Genomic DNA, 14455 nt, shown 5'->3' with positions numbered 1-14455 from the left:
TCTTCCCTCATAGGTCTTGTTTTCTAGACCTTTAATCATTTTTGTGGCTCTTCTCTAGACACTCTCCAATTTGTCCACATCCTTCCTGAAATGTGGTGCCCAGAACTGGACACGATACTCCAGTTGAAGCCTAATCAAAGCGGAGTAAGAGCAGAAGAAATACTTCTCGTGTCTTGCTTATAACACTCCTGCTAATACATCCCAGAATGATGTTTGCTTTTTTTGCAACCGCATTACACTGTTGACTCATATTTAGCTTGTGATCCATTATGACCCCCCAGATCCCTTTCCGCAGTACTCCTTCCTTGGCAGTCATTTCCCATTTGTACGTGTGCAACTGATAGTTCCTCCCTAAATAGAGTACTTTGCATTTGTCCTTATTGAATTTCATCCTATTTACTTCAGACCGTTTCTCCAGTTTGTCCAGATCATTTTGAATTTTAATCCTATCCACCAAAGCACTTGCAACCCCTTCCAGCTTGGTATCATCTGCCATTATCTAAATCATTGATGAAGATATTGAACAGAACCGGACCCAGAACTGATCCCTGCGAGACCCCACTCGTTGTTCACTTTCAGTATGACTGTGAACCATTGATAACTACTCTCTGGGAACGATTTTCCAACCAGTTTTGCACCCACCTTATAGTAGCTCCATCTAGGTTGCATTTCGCTAGTTTGTTTATGAGATGGTCATGTGAGACAGTATCAAAAGCTTTATTAAAGTCAAGATATACCACATCTACCGCTTACCCTCTATCCACCAGGCTTGTTAGCTTTCTTTGACGGGTATCAGGTTGGTTTGACACTTTGTTTTTGTCAAATCCATGCTGACTGTTACTTATCACTTTATTATCTTCTAGATGTTTCCAAATTGATTGCTTAATTATTTGCTCCATTTTCTTTCTGGGTACAGAAGTTAAGCTGACTGGTCTGTAATTTCCTGGGTTGTTCTTATTTCCCTTTTTTATAGATGGGCACTATATTTGCCCTTTTGCAGTCTTCTGGAATCTCTCCCATCTTCCATGACTTTTCAAAGATAATCGCTAACGGCTCAGATATCTCCTCAGTCAGCTCCTTGAGTATCCTAGGATGCATTTCATCAGGCCCTGGTGGCTTTTGAAGACATCTAATTTTTCCAAGTAATTTTTAACTTCTTCTTTCCCTATTTTAGCCTCTTCTGTTCCTACCTCATTTTCACTGGCATTCGCTACGTTAGATGTCCAAGTCACCACCAACCTTCCTGGTGAAAACTGAAACAAAGAAGTCATTAAGCACCTCTGCCATTTTCACATTTTCTATTGTTATTCTCCCCACCAAATTGAGTAACGGGCCTACCCTGTCCTTGGTCTTCCTCTTGCTTCTAATATATTTGTAGAATGTTTTCTTGTTACCCTTTATATCTCTGGCTATTTTGATCTCGTTTTGTGCCTTGGCCTTTCTAATTTTGTCCCTACATACTTGTGTTATTTCTTTATATTTATCCTTTGTAATTTGACCTAGTTTCCACTTTTTGTAGGACTCTTCTTTTGATTTGTAGGCCATTGAAGATCTGGTTGAGCCATACTTCCTATCTTTCCTATGCAGTGGGATAGTTTCCTCTTGTGCCCTTAATAATGTCTCTTTGGAAAAACTGCCAACTGTTTTTCCCCTTAGACTTGCTTACCATGGGATGTTACCTACCAACTCCCTTAATTTGCTAAAGTCTTCCTTCTTGAAATTTATTGTCTTTATTTTGCTGTTCTCCCTCCTGCCATTCCTTAGAATCATGATCACTTTCACCCAAGCTGCCTTCCACTTTCAAATTCTCAACCAGTTTCTTCCTATTTGTCAAAATCAAATCTAGAACAGCCTCCCCCAGTAGCTTTCTCCACCTTCTGAAATAAAAAATTGTCTCCAATACATTCCAAGAACTTATTGGATAATCCGTGCCCTGATGTGTTGTTTTCCCAACAGATGTCTCGGTAGTTGAAGTCCCCCATCACCACCAAGTCCTGTGCTGCCTGCTTCTTGTTTACAGTATCACCTGAAAATGAGAACAGATATAGGCATGGCACTGTTGGAGCTGGTGTTGCAAGATATGTAAATGCCAGATGCGCTAAAGAGTCGTATATCCCTTCATCTTCAACCACCATTCCAGGAGACATGCGTCCATGCTGATGACGGGTTCTGCTTGATAATGATCCAAAGTAGTGTGGACCAACGTATGTTCATTTTCATTATCTGAGTCAGATGCCACCAGCAGAAGGTTGATATTTATTTATTTATTTATTTATATATATATATATATATATTTATTTTGGTGGTTCGGGTTCTGTTGTTTCTGCATCGGAGTGTTGCTCTTTTAAGACTTCTGAAAGCATGCGCCACACCTCGTCCTTCTCAGATTTTGGAAGACGCTTCAGATTCTTAAACCTTGGATTGAGTGCTGTAGCTATCTTTAGAAATCTCACATTGGTATCTTCTTTGCGTTTTGTCAAATCTGCAGCGAAAGTGTTCTTGAAATGAACAACGTGTGCTGGGTCATCATCTGAGACTGCTGTAAAATGAAATATATGGCAGAATGTGGGTAACCGAGCAGGAGACATGCAGTTCTCCCCCAAAGAGTTCATTCACAAATTTTATTAACGCATGATTTTTTTTAATGAGCGTCATCAGCATGGAAGCATGTCCTCTGGAAAAGTAGTTGAAGCATGAAGGGGCATACGAATGTTTAGCATATCTGGCAAATAAATACCTTCCAATGCCTGCTACAAAAATGGCATGCGAATGCTTGTTCTCACTTTCAGGTGACGTAAATAAGCGGGCAGCATTATTTCCCGTAACTGTAAACAAACTTATTTGTCTTAGCAATTGGCTGAACAAGAAGTAGGACTGAATTGACTAATAGGCTCTGAAGTTTTACATTGTTTTGTTACATAATTGCACTCAAAACCAAAAAAAAATCTACATTTGTAAATTGCACTTTCACGATAGAGATGGCACTACAGTACTTGTATGAGGTGAATTGAAAAATTCAACTTATTTTATCACTTTTACAGTGCAAATATTTGGAATAAAAATATAAAGTGGGCACTGTACACTTTGTATTCTGTGTAATTGAAATCAATATATTTGAATATGTAAAAAAACAAAATATTTAATTTCAGTTGGTATTCTATTTAGCAGTGCTATTAAAACTGATTAATCACGATTAATTTTTTTAATTACGATTAATTTTTCTGTGTTAATTGCGTGAGTTAACTGCGATTAACCGACAGCCCTAGTTATTTTACATATGGGTTCAAAAACTCAACTGTTCTTTCTTATTAGATAATCAAGGTGTCCTTGGAAAAGTCATTTTATTTATTTTTCCTGGATCTACGTGTGTACACTGTGCCTGGTTTATACTAGGTTTCAGAGTAGCAGCTGTGTTAGTCTGGATTCGCAAAAAGAAAAGGAGTACTTGTGGCACCTTAGAGACTAACAAATTTATTTGAGCATAAGCTTTCGTGAGCTACAGCTCACTTCATCGGATGCAACAGTGAGCTGTAGCTCACGAAAGCTTATGCTCAAATAAATTTGTTAGTCTCTAAGGTGCCACAAGTACTCCTTTTCTTTTTGGTTTATGCTAGGAAATCTGAACTATAAAATGGCGTATTTGGTGGAACTCAGGAGTTTAGTGCATATGTTGTCTTTTCGACTCTACTTATCTTAACCCTTTGGCTAAGGGGAAATCTTCTAACTCGGTTTTCTAGGACATTCTACCAAAAAAAATTCACGCTGCTCATACTTAGGCTTTAGGTCCTCTCACTTTTTTCCCCATGTTTCCTCTAGCAGGAAATGGCACCATATGTGAAGGATATGAACTTTCAAGGCTTTGTCCCTATGCGTATCTCATACCAAAAATATATATGAACATGGGGCAGCTCCGAACACTGTGCAACAAAGACTTTGTCTGCCTATTACTGGAGTGTTCACTCAAAATCTCTGGTATTATATATTTCTAATTAGAGACGTATAGAGTGGTGTTGGAATACTTTTTAGAGTGGGGGAGTTGCGCCCACCCCCCTTTACACCTGTTCGCACCACCCGGTAGAGCTGGAGCCTGGTTCAGGGCCGTGACTCCAGGAGGAGGGCCCCCACACTTCTAGTTCCCACGCTATGGACATATATGGAATTTCTGCACACTGTATCTATAGATCCTTGGTCTCATGTTTTCTACAAAACTTAAGTTTTCATTTAAAAATGTTTTATTTCTGGCCTTTCTGACTGAAAAATAACCTTCAAAATATGAACAATGCAAGAGTGTTTGGAAGCAGATTTACTAAAGACTTGGAAAGTAACTAGAACAGTAGTTCTCAAACTTTTGTATTGGTGACCCCTTTCACATAGCAAGCCTCTGGGTGCGACCTCCCCCCCTTATAAATTAAAAACACTTTTTTTTAATATATTTAACGCCATTATAAATGCTGGATGCAAAGTGGGGTTTGGGGGTGGAGGCTGACAGCTCGTGACCCCCCCCCCCCCATGTAATAACCTTGCAACCTCTGAGGGGTCCTGACCCCCTGTTTGAGAACCCCTGAACTAGAAGCACCAACAGTAATGCTCAGTGGTGTGTTCATGTTGCTAATTACAACAATTTTTAAATAGCAGTGTTTATTATTATGCTTCTGATAGGCTTAGCTGGATGTTTCTGCTAATCCTGTGTGCTTATCCAGAGATCTTGGATGTACTATCCAGGAAATAAGTTTGCAAGCATAAATTATGCAAAAATTGAATTTTCTTTTACTTTGGGGAGAGAAGAGGAGGGCTTCAGGGGAGTCATATAAATAGGCCACTTTCCTGCACAATTACTAATGCCTGTTTACTAGGAAAGCTTAATTGGAGACTACAGCACCTGCAACAGGCTATATTGAAACCCAGTTGCAACATGACTGACTGACTGGTTGGACAACATCTTTATCTCACTACAGTCATGATGCTGACTTCAGGAACTTCCACAGTTCCATGCACAACCTGCCAGCCTTAATTCATTGGATTACTATGAGTGGCCAAGGTGTTGCATGATCTAGTGTGTTCCAGTAGCTGGAAGGCGCTCATGCCACTCCTCGCATTTGGCTCAAAGGGCAGGTGGTGCAGCAGGGGCCAAATGATGGAAGGGGAACGGGCAAGAGATGTTGGGAAACCAGTTTGCATTAGTACGTTCCCGGACATATTGCATTGTCAGTTCAGGTCTAACATGCTGTTTGTTATCACATCTAGGTTTTCCTGTCAGGATTGACTTTTCTCTTTTTTTGATGAATATTTGATATTCTCTCCAGAAGTACTGCTTGTATCTTTCTACATTATTTTCTACCCAGTTTCCTAACCACTCTTGGTCCTGTGTGTTTCTTGGTCCTCAGCAATGTTTGCAACTCTCCTGGTTTAGTATCTGCAAACTTCATTTATAATATTTTTACTCCCTTTTCCAGATTAATGAAGATATTGAGGAAGGGGTAGTGGTTGGAGTTAATTTCATAGACCAGGGGTAAAAGCATCCCATAATGCTATGTGGTATCACTAAGAATGTATGATGGTGTTGTATTGGTAATGTCACTCAGCACCTATTTTGTTTTCCTTTATCTTGTCTCCCTCAATTTACACACTTTTTGATTCATGGTGGCCCCCTACTATGTGTCTGTACAATAATTGTGCAGAAGTGGCCCCAATCTAGGGTTGCCAACCCTCCCAGTTTTGCCAGGAGTCTCCCGGAATCAGGCCCTATCTTCTGGAGGCTACTAAAGCCAACCCAGGAGATTTTAAGCACTAAAACTCAGGTGGCACAGGGGACTAAGTCAGGTTCCCTGCCACCCCTGGCCCTGTGCGCTCCCAGAAACAGCCAGCACATCCCTGCGGCCCTTGTGGAGTGGGACCGGGGGGGTTGTCTCAGTGCACTGCCCCCACCTCCAGCGCCGACTCCGCAGCTCCCATTGGCCGGGAACTGCATCCAATGGGAACTGCAGGGCAGCGCCTGGAGGCGCGGGAGTGTGGGGAGCCCACTGCCCCTCCCCCATCCCCCGGGGACTGGACATGACAGTCGCTTCTGGGAGCTGTGCAGCGCTAGGGTAGGCAGGGAGCCTCCTTAGCTCCCTGCGCTGCTGCCTGAGGTAAGTACCTCCTGGTTGGCGCCCACACCCCCTCCCGCACCCAATCCCCTGCTGCAGCTCTGAGCCCCCTCCTGCACCCAAACTCTCTCTTCCAGAGCTTGCACCCCACACACACTCCTGCACCCCAGCCCCAGGTTCAACCTGGAGCCCCCTCCCACACTCCAAACCCCTCGGCCCCAGCCCAGAGCCCACACCCCAACCCCCTGCCCCAACCCGGTGAAAGTAACAGAGGGTGGGGGAGAGCGAGCAACAGAGTAAGGGAGATTGAGTGGGCGGGGCTCAGGACAGGGCAGAGCAGGGGGCGGGGACAAGGGTGTTTGGGTGTGTGTGATTAGACAGTTGGCAACCCTACCCCAATCAGGAACGAGGGGACCCTAGAACTATTACATTAGTTGAGGGACCACCCTATCTCCAAGCAAATGCTTTCTTTACTTAATCTTTTGTGGTACTCCCACCACCACTGTCCTCTTTTCTCTGCCTCCTCTCAAGGACTAGTATTGTCTTCTGGTGAGCTGCTGCTTCAGATGTGGCAGGGAGAGAACAGGCTGAGCAGTTTGCTCCCTCTAGACCAGGGGTGGGCAAACTTTTGGCCCTGAGGGCCACATTGGGGTTGCAAAACTGTATGGAGGGCCGGGTAGGGAAGGCTGTGCCTCCCCAGACAGCCTGGCCCCCTCCCACTTTCCACCCCCTGACTGCCCTCCTCAGAACCCCCAACCCATCCAAACCCCTGTGCTCCTTGTCCCCTGACTGCCCCCTCCCGGGGTCCCCTGCCCCTAACCACCCCGGTGACCCTACCCCCTATCCAACCCCCCCTGCTTCCTGTCCCCTGACTGCCCCGACCCCTATCCACACCCCGCCCTCCAACAGGCCCCCCAGGACTCCCACGCCTATGCAACCGCGCCCCCCTCTCCTCGCCCCCTTACTGTGCCACTCACAGCGGCAGGAGCTCACAGCCCCTCCACCCAGAGCCAACCATGCCACCGCGCCGCCTGGTAGGAGCGGCGGGCCAGAGCACGGGTGGCACAGTGAGCTGAGACTGCGGAGGAGTGGGGACAGCAGGGGATGGGCCAGGGGCTCGAGGGCCGGGCAGGACGGTCCCGCGGTCTGTAGTTTGTCCACGTCTGCTATAGACTTTGGCCTTCAGCACTCCTGTGTCTGAACCCTAGAAGAATCATAAGATAGAATATTTAGTTTATCTTCAAAACTGGGCCTAAGACCACAGTCCCCTCTCATGCTGAATTGTATGTAGGCTGGAAGATCAGGCCTATAAGTAAAAATCCCAGGATCACCACAGCCCTGAGATGACATTGTTTGTAATGCAGGCCGATCTTGTAGGCCCAGAACCTATCTATAGAAGGGAGCCTCCTGGCAATTTGCCTGTATGCAATTGTGAAAGCATTTCATGCCTTAGGTGGGGCACAGGGTTAGTTATTGAAAATCATTTGAATAAGGCTTAGCTTCTAACATGAAGTTCAATGTAATACTAGGTACAAACATGGTAAACCAAAAAAAAACAGCTTCCAGGCTATTGAGCTGCTTTTAGGAGCTAATGCAGGAGCTATGAGGGAGGTGTCATAACAGTAGCAGAGGTTGGAAGGACCTCTTTCGCTGGATGCACTTCTACTAAAAAGCAGGCTGGTAAATGGAGACAAACTGAACTGCTGCAGGAACAAATAACACTGAGCCACAATTATCTGCAATGCTTGTTCTTGAAAGCATTAAACTTAGACTTTTTTTAGATCAGTGGGTCCAGATAAGTGAATGCAAGTGTTTTAAAAGAGCTGCCTGGACTCAAAAACATTTGCTGGACTGTTAATGTTGATTTTTCAATAAGTGTTGGGAGTACTATGGAAGTTCCAGAAGACTGGAAAAAGTTAATCTTATGCCAATATTTACAAAGGTTAAACGGCATGACTAAGGTAATTTAAGCCTCTCAGCCTGACATCAGTCAATCAGAGAAAAGTATAATATGATCCAGTGGCTGGAAGTTGCAGCTAGACAAATCGCACTGGAAATAAAGTGTGAATTTGACTGTGAAGATAAATTACCATTGGAACAATTTACCAAGGGTTGTGGTGGATTCTCCATTACTGATAATGTCTAAATCAAGATTGATGTTTTCTAAAAGCTATGCTCTAGGAATTATTCAGGGGATGTTTTATGACCTGTGTTGTACAGAAGGTCAGACTCCATGATCACAGTGGTCCCTTCTGGCCTTGGAATCTAAGAAATGATATGCTTGCTTGGTGTAGGCAGATCTGTTGCTGCAATGAACATCATACAGGGCTAGACAGTGTTCTGTGATTAGAAGTTCACTCTCAATGCCTGCTTATCTGGCTATAGAATTATGAACTACTGTTAGCATGAGGAAGAAGTTTGGATGAGAATACAGTTGGTTACAAGACTGTATGTGTGAAAATATATTCCCCCTAATTTAACTCTAGTAATCTGGCAAATTTTGTTCAGTCCATAGCATTTATTTTGAGTTTATTCTTAGAAAATTTAGCTTCAAGATTAGCTATAAAACTAAAACAGTTTGTCAAATACTGTTCCTTTATTATACATGTAGGCAGCCTCAACATTTAAGAAGTCCTAAATTAAGAATATTAAAGCCTGTCTCTTTTTTCCTTAGCACTTGACATTCCACACACCAAATTAAGCTCTGGGGGAAGCAAGCACAACTGTAACTGCAGTCTGTGTGAGTAGTGCTCTCTTTTAGTAAGGCTTAATTTGGTCCAATTTTTTCCTCCCTTATTGTCTATGGGGCTGGGTCTGAAGCTTCAACTTCTTGGTTCTGTTAGCTTCTATGATCTCTAACTATTGTTCCCAAGTCATAGAATCATCAGGTTAGAAGGGCCACAAGGGTCACTGAAAAAATCATTTGAAGTCCCTCCAGAAGAGAAACCATGACCTGCTATTTCTAATGACTAAAACAAAAAAAAAAAGTCCAATCCAAAAAGAATCCAAGGCAAATAAATGCAGGAATTTGAAGCAGTCTTTATACATTCTTAGAAGCATAGGACATGGCACTAATTTTGTGGTTAATCTTTAAAGAGTGACTGTTTGGTTCAGAGGTGGTCTCCCTCAGGAAGAATGGGACTAAGCCTATTGTAACTATTGGCAGGAAATTGCGGAGAAGGGAATGAGATCACTCTTAATGTCCAAACAGAAATGTTAATGGTTTTTTAGAAGTGGTGGATCTCTACTGCACAGGCAATTCCTTATAAAAACAAGAATAAGTTAAACTTTGAAAACAGACTTAGCCTTTTAAACTTCTGCTAATCTGCATATTATAGTGAAGTGTTAAATGTAATTAATAGATACATATTTACCATGCTAAATAGCCGCTGGATGCTTCATAGTCTGTGGATAATTAATCAGATCTTGATTATGTTAGGAAAATAAAAACTCTAAATAAAACTCTTCTGCCATTTTGATCAGTAGTTTTCAAGACTAGAAGGGAAATTTTAGTCTAATCTCCTGCATAACACTGACTGTTACTCACTAATTCCTATATTCAGCCCAATAATTTGTGGATGAACTAGAGCATATATGCTATATTGTTACAATGTCTCTGGACATGTTGTCTCTTCAAGATTGGAAAACCAGTTAAAATGTACTCAAGGGAGAATTCCAAACTTCTCGGTTTAGCTACTTTGAGCCATTTTCCCCCCCAGAACTGTAGACTTCATATAGAGCAACACAAGTGACTTATTTTTGGGAAGGAAGATGCTGTGTGAAGACTTCAGGCTTCCATTGCATGAACAGAAGAAAATCTCTGTCACCATGTGAAGAAATAAAACAATCGTGTCAAATAATTAAAATGGAAACAAATTATTAACTACTTGTCCTGAATGAAGTACTTTTAAATACATAATGTATAAAGAATTCCATAATGTTTATAATCCTGGAAAAGGTCCTGGCCTATAAATTGCTTTCTGTCCTAATTATGCTGTTCTCAGTTATTATGAGATATAGGTCAAAGCACAGCCCTTGTGAGGAATTGGTTTTTAAACAAAAATGCTCTTATGGTTTTCTGAGCTGTAGCTCACGAAAGCTTATGCTCAAATAAATTTGTTAGTCTCTAAGGTGCCACAAGTCCTCTTTTTTCTTTTTGCAAATACAGACTAACACGGCTGTTACTCTGAAACCTTTCTGTGTTCTGTCCCCCTTACCTCTTTAAATATGTTAATACTTACATATTATTTTAATTGGAGCACTTCATTAGTTGTGTTGGTATGAATTCATCTTTTGCATAATGTCTTCTGCAATGTCACAAAAAAATGTATCAGAACTGTTGGATTCTCATCTTTCTGTTACTCACTTGTGTGACTGTAGGAAAATTGCCCGCTCTCCCTTATCTTTATCTTTCTGTAGAAGGGATATAAAAATTCGCGGGCATTGTATGAGGCATAATTTATGTTTCAGAATGCTGTATAAGTGCTGAGTATTATGATTGCTGGAATAAAATGTATTAATAAAGTTTTTAAAATCTTGTATATAATAAGCCATCCAAAAAATGTTTGCGGATGGATCAGTGAGATTGCACTTTTGTATAGAAGATAACATGGGGTTAGGAGGCCCTTTGCTCTATGAAATTAGAAAGTGATGAGCCAGTCTCTTTGACTTGTATAGCTACAAAACAGATTGCTGAAAATAATGCAGCCCTCTCTCTCTCATTCATCGTACTAATCAGCTCTGGAACAGACTAGGCCATTTGGTTTTTGACACTAAAAAAGGTTAGTCTTCAAGGCTGAGAAAGTGACAGGACTAAAATTGTGGTATGTCCAGAGGATGACATAACTATACATCTATTCAGGGCAGATCATCCTATGCTATTAATTTCTGTTGCCAGTAGAATCAGGTATGAATTTGCTGGGCTTTATATAAAGATTTTTCTAAATGTGATAAACTGAAAGAGAGAGAGGAATTTTTAGGCCCGTTACTGAAACTAAAATGTTGATGATAGCGTTTGCCTGTGTTTTGTGTGAAGTGGTAGGCTTGTGTTTCAGAAATAGCTTCTAGTTATGGTAATTGTACCAGCTGGTCTCTGTAAAGCTGTGACTATCAGCCCAAGAAAAAAATGAAAAATGACCTCAGAGGGATGGTAGCGGCATTTTTCCATATTTGTGTACTACCAAACAACGTGACAACTGATAAGTAGCAAGAGCAGCTTTTCAGAAACATTCACTTTAGCCATGTTAAGAGAGATGATCGGTCATAAAAATAAACTTTGACAGTGTAAATTTAAACAATATAAGTTTGGGTCCAGGAGAAGAAGAGTAACACACAATCTTGGAATTAATCTTATTTCTCTCCAAGTGATGTTCCGGTGGGCTAATAAAATACTTGACTGAATGCTTTACTGTTAGGCAGGGATAGGAGAAATACAGACGTACAAAAATACAGGGATAGGAAAAATAAACACCACTTCTCCTAGATCAGTAGTTCTCAAACTTTTGTACTGGTGACCTCTTTAACATAAAAAGAACAGGAGTACTTGTGGCACCTTAGAGACTAACAAATTTATTTGAGCATAAGCTTTCGTGAGCTGCAGCTCACTTCATCGGATGCATTCAGTGGAAAATACAGTCTGGAGATTTATATACATAGAGAACATGAAACAATGGGTGTGACCATACATTAGTCTCTAAGATGCCACAAGTACTCCTTTTCTTTTTGCGAATACAAACTAACACGGCTGCTACTCTGAACCCTTTAACATAGAAAGTCTCTGAGTGTGACCGCCCCCCATATAAATTAAAAACATTTTTTTATATATTTAACCCCACTATAAATGCTGTTTGGTATAGAGCCTGACAGCTCGCAATCCCCCATGTAATAACTTTGCGACCCCCTGAGGGGTCCAGACCCCCAGTTTGAGAACCCCTGTCCTAGATCTGATTTGAGACAGAAAAAGGCTAGCTGTCCTTTATAGTATGTAGTAGTTATTGGGCCCCAGCAAAAGACAGGGGAGGGAAAAGAAACCACTCTCTACCTCTTGCTTGCTGCTGTAACTGGCCCCTCACACTTGGGCCAAACATGAAGCGCTTACTCTCTACTCTTGCTGAGTGCCAAGTGGAGGTAGGCAGGGGAAAACAGAAAAGGACTTATCACCCCCAAATCTGTCACATACATCCTAGCAGCAGCCAGCGGGCCCACTACGGCCAGTCCTGAGCCAGCATTCCTAGCAGCCAGCTCAATGGAGAAATTGATGTTTTTACTGGAACTGATTCTGAAATCTTGTACTTGCAAGAACCAGTTCATATTGCAAACTCACTCTCACTTTATGCTTCAAAAGTTGATTTAAATAGTTCAATCCAGAATGGATAATGTGAACCTGATGTCAAAAATATCTTCTTATTTTAGCCTCAGCGGGCCGAAAAAGATAAGAAAATGCAACTGAACAACTACTTACTCACAAGAATATATCTGGAAAAAATAAAATTAATTTGTCATTCACATACAGTTGCATGTGGTTAACTGAATTAAATTAGATTTACAATGGAATTACCATTATAATTGTACTCATCATTAATTTGGGGACAACTCCCTCCCTTAAAAATATAGATCCCTGTTTTCCATTATTAATGGGACACTTTGGATACACTTCTGAAGTGAATTATGTATCTAATTCTGCCTGCAGGTAGTAATTCTGTCAGAAGTGGTCAGTTGATGAAGTTACTCACTTGCCCATGCTTAGCATAAAATAGTGCTTTTCACTCGATGAACTGTGTCGCTGCTGCATGGTATTTACACACCAGAACAGAATTAGAAAATGTCATAATTCTGTTCCCTGAACACAGAGATGGAGATCTTGTTTATTCTTTGAGTGCTTTAGATCATTGTGACAAGATATAAAACACTATGTGGTACGGAGTATTATAAAATCCAATTATCTGAAATTCATTTCCTGTTGATCTCTGTTAAATAACAGCAAAGACTTTGTTCCTGAGTTTAGTCCTGCAGAATTTGAGTACTCTCAAGTTAACATGCCTTGTCATGTGACTGGAAATCTTGAGCTACACTATGACCAAGAATGAAAGGAACATAATTGTCCAATACTGAAAACAGACCTTTTCTTGAAAACAAGAGCAACATTTGATAAGAATTCCTCCCAAAGGGAAACAATCCTAGGCTGATCCTCTGTCAGACACAGGATACTGGGTTAGATGGACCATGGCCTGACCCGATATGGCTGTTCTTGTGATTGTGGGAAGTTTTGTTTGTTTTTTAAACAAAGCACTACACGTAAGGAAAACATTGCTTGAGCTAGGTGAATGGGTTGGGTTGAGATTGGGGCTCTTCCTCTCAAGCACACAAACCAAGTGTACCTTTTTGTTGCTTCACTAGGACAGTTGTGCTCTTACATTATTATTCGAATCTCAACTCAGCTGAAGGTATAGCAGCCTCATCCCCAATTCTGTAAGCACTGAGCTTCTGTGGAAGCAATATATGTGCAATCTGTTCCTACTTGGAGCTGTGGTGTCATGTGAGTCTGGTAGATGGAAAGGTTTGCATTGCTGGCAGGTTATGTCTCCAGTGCCACAGGGGAAGAGTCTTATCTTTTGAGCAGTCTAGCCTTGCACTGCTGGCAGGAGCTGGTTTTAGGGTGACCAGACAGCAAGTGTGAAAAATCGGGACACGGGGTGGGGGATAATAGGAGCCTATGTAAGAAAAAGCCCCAAATATCGGGACAGTCCCTATAAAATCAGGACATCTGGTCACCCTAGCTGGTTTCTTCCCTGTCTCTTTTCCATGCAGCAGAAACTATGCTGTTTCATCCATTCCTCTGTTGTTGCCTGCATGTCTCTCTCAAGTGTGTTAGATAGGGGAACATGCAGTTGTTACCACCATTTATGAGTTTGAGAGGCACAGGAAAGGCTCCTGACAGTCAGCCCAGGGCTAAGCAAGGTGTGATCCACAGTTTTTCCCCCATTCTTCCTGCAGCCCTGATAAAATAGCCTCTTGGCTTAGCAGCAACACTCCTTCCTCAATCTGTTTTCCCTTTCCTCTCAGAAATATTTCCCCTAGAAAAAGTGGTAGCACATTGATGTTTTTTCCCCCAGTCTTCCCACATCTGATGTGTTGGGTCCTTGTAGGAGAAGACAATGGTGGTGAAACTTTTGTTTATTCCCTGGATGTGACTCATGATGCATTTCATTTAAGCAGCACCTCTACCCAACCTTAGCCTTCAACCATAAAATGAAGATAGAAGGAGAAAAAGAGAAATCTTGGGCTTAAAAAATTAATACCCTTTTGTTGCCAAGGACTTTGAGTAGCTGAAAGTATAGTGGGCATAGGGCGGGGAAGAGGGGCAAATAGGT

The 14455-nt window shown here is 41.8% G+C and overlaps 1 protein-coding gene across 19 annotated transcripts in view; it reads left to right on the top strand.

Moving 5' to 3' along the window:
* The window catches only part of SUPT20H (SPT20 homolog, SAGA complex component), a 62865-nt gene that overhangs the window by 10233 nt on the left and 38177 nt on the right, over positions 1–14455 (top strand). The window lies entirely within an intron of this gene.

Source organism: Natator depressus, chromosome 1 (assembly GCF_965152275.1).
Source record: "Natator depressus isolate rNatDep1 chromosome 1, rNatDep2.hap1, whole genome shotgun sequence".
Lineage (NCBI taxonomy): Eukaryota > Metazoa > Chordata > Testudines > Cheloniidae > Natator > Natator depressus.
The sequence above is the reverse complement of the archived record's forward strand: the minus strand, read 5'-3'. Positions and strand labels throughout refer to the sequence as shown.